The following is a 9,022-nucleotide window of genomic DNA, read 5'->3' as shown; positions in this document are numbered from 1 at the left end:
TAATTGGAGATAAGATTCTCATTTTCTGGGCTGGCTTTGAACCATGGTCCTCAGACCTCAGTCTTAGTAGTACCTAGGATTATAGGGGTGAACTACCAGCACCTGGCTTAGGCAAAACCTGTTTAGATACAACACCAAAAGTGTAAGTGATAAGAGAAAACAACAGATAATTTTGAATTCATCAGAAGTGAAAGCACATTAAGAAAGCATAAATGAGGGCTGGATGTGTGTGTGGGTTAAGTGACAGAGCCCCTACCTAAGCAAGCACAAGGCTTGAGTTCAAATACTAGTACTGCAGGAAAGAAAAAGAAAGAAAGAAAAAGAAAGAAGGGGGAGCGGCAGGGATGGGAGGGAAGGAAGGAAGGAAGAAAGGAAGGAAGAAGGAAGGAAAAAAGGAAGGATAAAAAGAAAACCCAGAACAGGAAAGAAGTATTTGTAAAGCATATGTTTGATAAGAGGCTATATACAGAATACATTTTAACAAAACTTTTTTTTTTTTTGTAGGTTTTGGGGCTTCAACTCTGGGCCTGGGTGCTGTCCCTCAGCTCTCCATCTCAAGGAGAGCATTCTATCATTTGAGCCACAGCGTCATTTCTGGTTTTCTGGTGGTTTATTGGAGATAAGTGCCTCATAACCTTTCCTGCCCAGGCTGGCTTTGAACTGAGATCCTCAAAGCTCAGCCTCCTGAGTAGCTAGGATTACAGGCCTGAACCACCAGTGCCTGCTAACAAAACTATTATAGTACAACAATAAAGACAAATAATTAAAACAATAAGCAAAGGATATAGAAATGGCCCATAGCCGGACGTTGGTGGCTCATGCCTGTAATCCTAGCTACTCAGGAGGCTGAGATCTGAGGATTGCGGTTCAAAGCCAGCCTGGGCAGGAAAGGCCATGAGACTCTTATCTCCAGTGAACCACCAGAAAACTGGAAATGGCACTGTGGTTCAAGTGGTAGAATACTTGCCTTGAGCTGAAGAGCTGAGGGACAGGGCCCAGGCCCAGAGTTCAAGTCTCATGACCGACAAAAAAAAAAAAAAAAAAAAAAAAGGCTCATAAGCCATTAGCTTATTAGCTCTCAGAGAAATGCACAACAAAACCACAATGAGATACTACTTTCTGCCTACAGCATCTATAAACAACACAGAGGGCAATAATAAATGTTGGCAATGGTGTGCAGAATTTGGAACATTCATACTTTGCTGGTGGGAAAATAAAATGGATTTAAAAAGGTTTGCAGTTCTTTACAAAGTTAAACATGGAGTTCCCATATGACTCAGTAATTCCACTCCGAACTATATACCCAAGAGACTGAAAACATGTTCGCACAAAAGCTTGTACATGAATCTACCACAGCAGTCAAAGATGGGAGCAATCCAAATGCCTGTCAGTTGTTAGTGGATACACAAAATGTGATATAACCTATTCAATGGAACAGTCAGTCATAAGAAGGAAGAAAGTGGGAAGAAAATTCTGACAAATCCTCGAGCATGGGTGGCATGGACAACAAAGTTGTAAGGTCCTAATGCTACCTGAAGCCAGTCAGTCAGAAAAAGACAAATACTATAGGATTCTCTTTGTATGAGGGATACAAAGTAATTGCATTCATATGAACAGAAAGAGGGTAGGAAGAGGGATGTGGGAGTTTTTCAATAGCTATAGTTTCACTTTTTCTTTTCTTTTCTTTTGTTGGTCGGTCGTGGGGCCTGAACTCTGAGCCTGTGCAGTGTCCCTCAACACTTCAGCTGAACCCTAGCACTACCACTTGAGCGTCAGCCCCACTTCCGGCTTTTTCTGCTTATGTGGTACTGAGGAATTGAACCCAAGGCAAGCCCTCTACCACTGAGCCACCTTCCCAGCCCCTAGTTTCACTTTTTCAAGACAAAAAGAGTTCTGGTAACTGGAGGCACAGAAATTTGAGATGTGGAAGTGGCACTGTAGCTCAAGTGGTAGAGCGCTTGCCTTGAGCTGAAGAGCTGAGGGACAGCGCCTAGGCCCAGAGTTCAAGCCCCACGACCGACAAAAAAAAAAAAAAAAAGAAATTTGAGATGTATTCTGCACTGTTGAAATGCACACTTAAAACAGTCAAGATGGTGAATTTTACAGCAGTGCATTCAACTACATTAAATGAAAAGGAATTATAACAACATGCGCCACCACATAGATGATCTTGATAAAGGTATGCAGAAGTGGTGCTGTGGCTCAAGTGGTAGAGTGCTAGCCTGAGCAAAAAGAACTCAAAGACAGTACTCAGGCTGAGAGTTCAAGCTCCAGGACTGGCAAAAAAAAAAAAAAAAAAAGCCGGGCACTGGTGGCTCACGCCTGTAATCCTAGCTACTCAGGAGGCTGAGATTTGAGAATCTCGGTTCAAAGCCAGCCCAGGCGCGAAAGACCATGAGACTCTTCTTATCTTCAATAAACCACTAGAAAACTGGAAGTGGTGCTGTGGCTCAAGCAGTAGAGCGCGTGCCTTGAGCTGAAGAGTGCAAGGGCAGCGCCCAAGCCCAGAGTTCAAGCCCCACGACCAACAAAAATAAAAAAATAAAACTTCCCATAGGTCAGATACATTTGTACAAAAACAACCCTAAACAAACACAAAGGGTTTACAGAAGGCTTTCAAGGCCTGATAGCTGATTTAGCATCATGTACTATTTATTTTTATTACAGGATTGGGACTCATGCTTGCTAGGCAAACACTCTACCACTTGAACCACACCCCTAGCCCTTTTTTCGTTTTCATTTTTTTTCCCAGGTGTGTTCTCAAGTGTTTGCTTGGGCCAGCCTGGAATATAATCCTATTCATACTTCTCACCAAGTGAGGGAGGTATGCACCGCCACACCCAGTTTATTGGTTTAGATGGGGTCTTGCTCATGCCTTGAACTGCATTCCTCTCGACCTTTGCCTCCTGAATAGGTAGTGACAGGCGGAAGCCACCATGCCTTGACATACAGCAATGTGTGTGTGTGTGTGTGTGTGTGTGTGAGTGTGTGTGTGTGTGTGTGTGTTGGTACTGCAGCTCAAACTCAAGGTTTCAAACTTTTGCTCAGTTTTTAAGCTCAAGGCTGGTGCTCTATCATTTGAGCCACAGCTTCACTTTGGCTTTTTGGTGTTTTTTTTTTTGTCAGTTATGGGGCCTGAACTCTGGGCCTGAGCACTGTCCCTCAGCTCTTCAGCTCAAAGCTGGCACTCTACCATTTAAGCCACAGTGCCATTTCTAGCCTTTTCTGCTTATTTGGTGCAGAGGAATTGAACCCAGGGCCACATGCATGCAAGCAAGCAATCTACCACTGAGCCATCTTCCTAGCCCTGAAATAAGAGTTTTAAGGATACAAAACCAAAACCAAAACCAAAAAACTAGTTAGGATGGAAAGTTTTATGTTTTTAAAAATTAAAATTTTAATATTGAGTCAAAAGCTTTAATAAAATTTTTACTCCCATTGTTGTTAATGTATGACAGACACGGAAAGAATTTTCAAATTTGGTGGCTGTGTTTGTCTTTACTTTTATTTAACTCCTGGTAGACTATGAAAACAGATCACTTGGTTTAATTTTGCAATTATTTTTACTTCCCAATTCCTGCTTGATTACACAATTTTTTTTTCTTTTTTTGCCAGTTGTAGGGCCTGAATCTGGGCCTGACCGCTGTCCCTCAACTCTTCAGCTCAAGGCTCTACCACTTGAGCGACAGCACCACTTCCGGCTTTTTCCACTTATGTGGTGCTGAGGAATCAAACCCAGGGCCTCAAGCATGCAAGGCAAGCACTCTACCACTGAGCCACTTTCTCAGCCCCAATTACACAATTCTTTTGGTTACAAATGGAAAAAGGAAAGTTTATGTGCCAATCTCTTATTTTTACTTTTTTTTTTGCCAGTCCTAGGGCTTGAACTCCAGGTGTGGGCACTGTCCCTGAGCCTCATTGTGTTCAAGGCTAATGCTCTACCACTTGAACCACAGTGCCACTTCCGGCTTTTTCTGAGGAGTTTACTGGAGATAAGTCTCAGAGCCTTTCCTGCCTGGGCTGGCTGACACCTGTGATCCTCAGATCTCAGCCTCCTGAGTAGGCAGGATTACAAGTGTGAGCCACTGGTATCCAGCTTATTTTTACAATATTAATGGGAAATGAGAGATGTTTTTACACACACAAAATTTTTATAAAAATATCGTAAGAAAATTGAATTGGGGGGGGGGATTGACAATTTGGCAATACCTATTTATTTTTTTTGTTTACACAGAATTTCCCTATGAAGCCCTTGAAATTCTCCTGTCAAGTGCTGAGATTATAGATATGAACCACTATATCTGTCTTCCTTGAACTCTGGCTTCTGTTATTAATTTAAATCACACTTCTGAACCCAACAATTCCATTTTCTCTTATAGATAATACTTGAATAAGAATACAAACATATATGTAGACTGTTCAATGAGGAATGTGTTAATTAACTGTGCTGTATTCATACAGTGGAACATCCTACTATTATTAAGATAACTCTATATGTGCATCAGATTGCAATTCACTACTTAAGAAGCAAGTTGTACAGAGGGGCCCATCAGCTGCACTGAACATTGATGAAAATGAACTAAGCAATGCTCAAGGGCAGCGATGGGAAGGAGGGAGTGAGAGGAATAGAGTGAACAGCTAACACTAAGCAAAAGGAAAGAAATGTACATAAGACCTGATGTGGAAGAAATAGTTTTATTGTCAAAGCTAATAGAATTCACAAACTTTATAGACCACGATAATGACAATTTGTCTCATTGTAATTGTAACTTTATGTATCACTATCTCACAACACTGTAAAATTTGTGAAATTTATGTAATCACTTAATCACAATAAAAATGATAAAAAAAGAAGTTGTAGGAAGTAAAAATAATCTTTTTTGTATAAAATTTAAAAAGAATGTACATATATGTGGATATATGTGCTGTGTGTTCATAGAACCTGGAAAAATATTCCAAAGCTTAAATGTTGAAATACCTCTGAGGAGTGAGGATTTTTAAATTTAATATTCTTTAATATCTGAATCTTGTTACATGATGAATGTATTTTAATGTAATTTACATTTGATAAAATCCACTCATTTGAAGTGATTCTTATTCACATAGTCAATGGTTCAGCCAGAGTGCTAGTATTATGTTGTCACCATGCCTGGCTTCTGTTTTTTTTGGTAGTAGTGGAGCTTGGACTTGGGGCCTTGTATTTGCTAGGCAAGCACTCTACTGTTTGAGTCACACATCTCCATTTTTTGCCTTATTTTACTTCTTATGATTAATACGATTATTATTGGCCAGCCATGGACCTCACTCTTCCTACCTATAAGACCCATGGAGCTGAGGCTACAGATGTGAATCACTCTGTCCAGCTTCTTCTTAGAAATGGGGTGTTGCTAACTTTTTGCCTAGGCTGTCCTTGAACTTGGATCCTCTCAATCATTGTCTCTCAAGGAGTTAAGATTATGGCCATGAGCCACGGTGTCCAGCTTCTGTAAATTTCTAATGAAAAGTATTTCTCAATGGTGCTTTAAAAATAAACTCAGAACTGGCAAGATAATGTGTGTGAGAGAGTATCTAAGAAAGTCTGATTATGAAGGGTATAATTCATTTGAACAAAGAGGAAAAATAAATGAGAATAAAAAACAATGAAGATGATAAAAACCAAGATTTTAATGAAACATGTTAGATATGCTTCCTTAAATAAGTGCATTTAGATTGTGTAATGAAAAGATCAAGGTACTATATATGGACATGATAAGGAAAAGAAACCTTGATTTGATGGGACTGTAAACATTTGGATAAACTAAAATTCTACATAAAGCTAGATATAAATTCCATCTGTGGAAGACACAGATAAAAAGAGTGTAGATTCAGGTGCCAGTGGCTGACACCTGTATCCTAGCTACTCAGGAGGCTGAGATTTGAGGATCATGGTTCAAAGCCAGCCCAGGCAGGAAAGTCCATGAGACTCTTATCTCCAATTAACCATCAGAAAACCAGAAGTGGTGCTGTGGCTCAAGTGGTAGAGTGCTTGCCTTGAGCTGAAGAGCTGTACAGCGTTCAAGCCCCATGACCGACAACCCCCCCCACAAAACCCAAAAAACATATTTCAGCTGACAGTGATCATATATGCACATAATCTCAGCTACTCAGGAGGTGGAGGCAGGAGGAATGTACAGTATGAGGCCAAAGTTAGTGAGATCCTGTCAAAGAACAAGCAAACAAACGAACAAAAATAGAAGATAAAGGGCTGGGTGCCTAGCTTAGATGGCAGAAAGCTTGCTTAGCAAGTGCAAAGCGCTGGGTTCAATTCTCATTACTGCAAACACATAGCAATTCCCACTCTGATGTTTTCTGGGGGAAAAATGTTTTTTGGCAAAATTCACATTTTTCTATTACTTAAAATGATCCTTTCTCTTGAGTTGTTTTCCTCATGAAAACTTTCCTTAAGCATGACAAATCTTTGGAGCATTCTGCAGTACATCTCTCTCTCTTTTTTTCCTTATCTTTATAATCACAGTTCAAAAGTTACACAGTTGGAGGAGTTGCTCATGCCAGGAAAAGTAAACGTTATTGCATAGCCTATAAAATCAATCAACTGGGCACTATGAACCTTTATTTACTTAATTAGGGCAGTGTGGTCACTTTAGCAATTGCTGTAATTCAACACCAATAAAATAATGGAAATGTACACGTAGGACAGCAACACCCATACGAAATCTGATTTTTTTTTTTTTAAAGGAGTAAATGTCAGATTAAAAATAAAAGTCCAGCCTGGTGCTGGTGGCTCATACCTGTAATCCTAGCTACTCAAGAGGCTAAGATCTGAGGATTGAGGTTCAAAGCCAGCCCGGGCAGGAAAGTAAAACAAACAAACAAACTTTTTTTTTTTGTCAGTCATGGGGTTTGAACTCTGGGCACTGTCCCTGAGCTCTTCAGCTCAAGGTCAGTGCTCTACCACTTGAGGCACAGCACTACTTTGGGTTTTTTTTTTTTTTTTTTTGGTCTGGTCATGGGCCTGAACTCTGGGCCTGGGCGCTGTCCCTCAGCTCTTCAGCTCAAGGCTAGCGCTCTACCACTTGAGCCATAGTGCCACTTCCGGCTTTTTTTTTTCTGCTTACGTGGTGCTGAGGAATTGAACCCAGGGCCTCATGCATGCAAGGCAAGGACTCTACCACTGAGCCACCTTCCCAGCCCCTTCGGGTTTTTTTCTGTATATGTGGTACTGAGGAATCAAACCCAGGGGTTCATGCATGCTAGGCAAGCACTCTACCACTAAGCCACATTCCCAGCCCATAGAAGGGTCATCATTAAAAGCATCATAGATGGGAAGTTTTACAATCTATTGTTTATCTGTTCTAGATCATTCTCCTTGTGGCTAACAATGACATGATACTCGACACCAAATCAAGCAACAAGGAATTCTGAGAACCAGTGACACTGTAAAGTATCATAATACTACGTGTTTATTTTTTCCATGTGGTAAGGGTGTTCACATATATAACAGTATTTTATCAGGAATAAATGTATTGCGCATGCTGGAGACTGTTGCTGACAACATAGTCATCTCTATAAATGCTGTAATTACTGCTGGGTGTAGTGGCTAAAGCCTGTAATTCTAGCTACTCAGAACGGGGAGGTTGGGAGGCCAGTCAAGGCAAAAAGTTCTGGAGACCCTCACCTCAATCAGTAAGAGCTGGGCATGGTAGCTCATACCTGTCATCCCAGTTATAGGTGGTATAAATACAAAGACCGAGGGCACGAATTCATAACCCTACTTCAAAATAACTAAGGGGTCAGGCACTAGTGGGTTATAGCTATAATCATAGCTACCTAGGAGATGAAGATCTGAGGATAGTGGTTTGAAGCCAGCCCTTATGCCCTTATCTCCAATTAACCATGAAAAAGCCAGAAGTGGAGCTGTGGCTCAAGTAGTTGAGCACTAGTCTTGAACACAAAAGCTCAGGGTCAGTGCCCAGGTTCTGAGCTCAAGCTCTAAGACTATAGCATGTGCACATATGTGCGCTTACCCACCCCCACACCTCCACCCCTACCTCCACAAGGAAAACAGAAGTCTGTGGGCATGGTTCACGTGATAGAATACCTGCCTACCAAACATAAAGCTGAGTTCAACCCCCAAAATTGAAAGAAAAAAAACGATAAAAAATGGAAAATGTTACTATCCCTGGTAATATGTTATGCAAGGTAATAGTCAAACTGTTAATTTTTGTTTGCTTCAAAGTGAAGCTGCTTTATCAGAAAGATTGCCTAAGTCTTGTCTCCTTTGGCCATGACAACAAATTAAAAATGGAACTGCTTAAACCTCCAAAATATGCACAATAGCAATTGAGAGGATGTCACTTGAATGACACAAGCCTAAATGTAGACACACATGGAAGCTGACTTTGGCATCAGGCCTGAGCTGGACCAGAAGGCTTTCTATTGTCATCAGAACAGGTGGCAATACCTCACAAGGGGATGGATGTCAAGGCCTTCAGTCTTCTTTTAGATCTTACATCAAACTACCATGAACCTGGGCTGCACCCAAACTTTGAATGCCAGAAAGCAAAGGCAAAGGGTTAACTGTTCGTGGTTTGGGTTTTTTTTTTAATTTCTTAGAAGCAAAAATATTTTAAAAAGCAAAGACAGCTCAATTTTTGATTACAAAAAGGCACTTTGATAAAAAGCAAATGTATTCCTAAATGTATTTTGAAGTGGATAGTTAGAAAGCTAATATGGAGTTTGTGGGCTAAATATATCATTTCTTTTAGAGGCAGAACATATTGCTGGGGGGGAGTCCTCTAGCAGAGGACTGGTTGGATTTTCAACGTTGGGGAATATTCAGTAGGCCCAGAGAGAAGTCCTAAAGTGGAAACGTAGCTGAGTCCAAGGTCATCGCTCCTGTTTCCAAATATATCTTGAAACAAATGCAAGAAGGGCACTTTGCTGAGTGTTATCTGGACATATATAGTTTCAATCAAATTCTTCAAGAAGTGTCAGAATAAGAGCTGAACATTTGTTTGACATG

This window comes from Dipodomys spectabilis, unplaced genomic scaffold, assembly GCF_019054845.1.
Source record: "Dipodomys spectabilis isolate Male_0828 unplaced genomic scaffold, ASM1905484v1 ptg000480l, whole genome shotgun sequence".
NCBI classification, from domain to species: domain Eukaryota; kingdom Metazoa; phylum Chordata; class Mammalia; order Rodentia; family Heteromyidae; genus Dipodomys; species Dipodomys spectabilis.
This window is presented reverse-complemented; position numbering follows the sequence as displayed.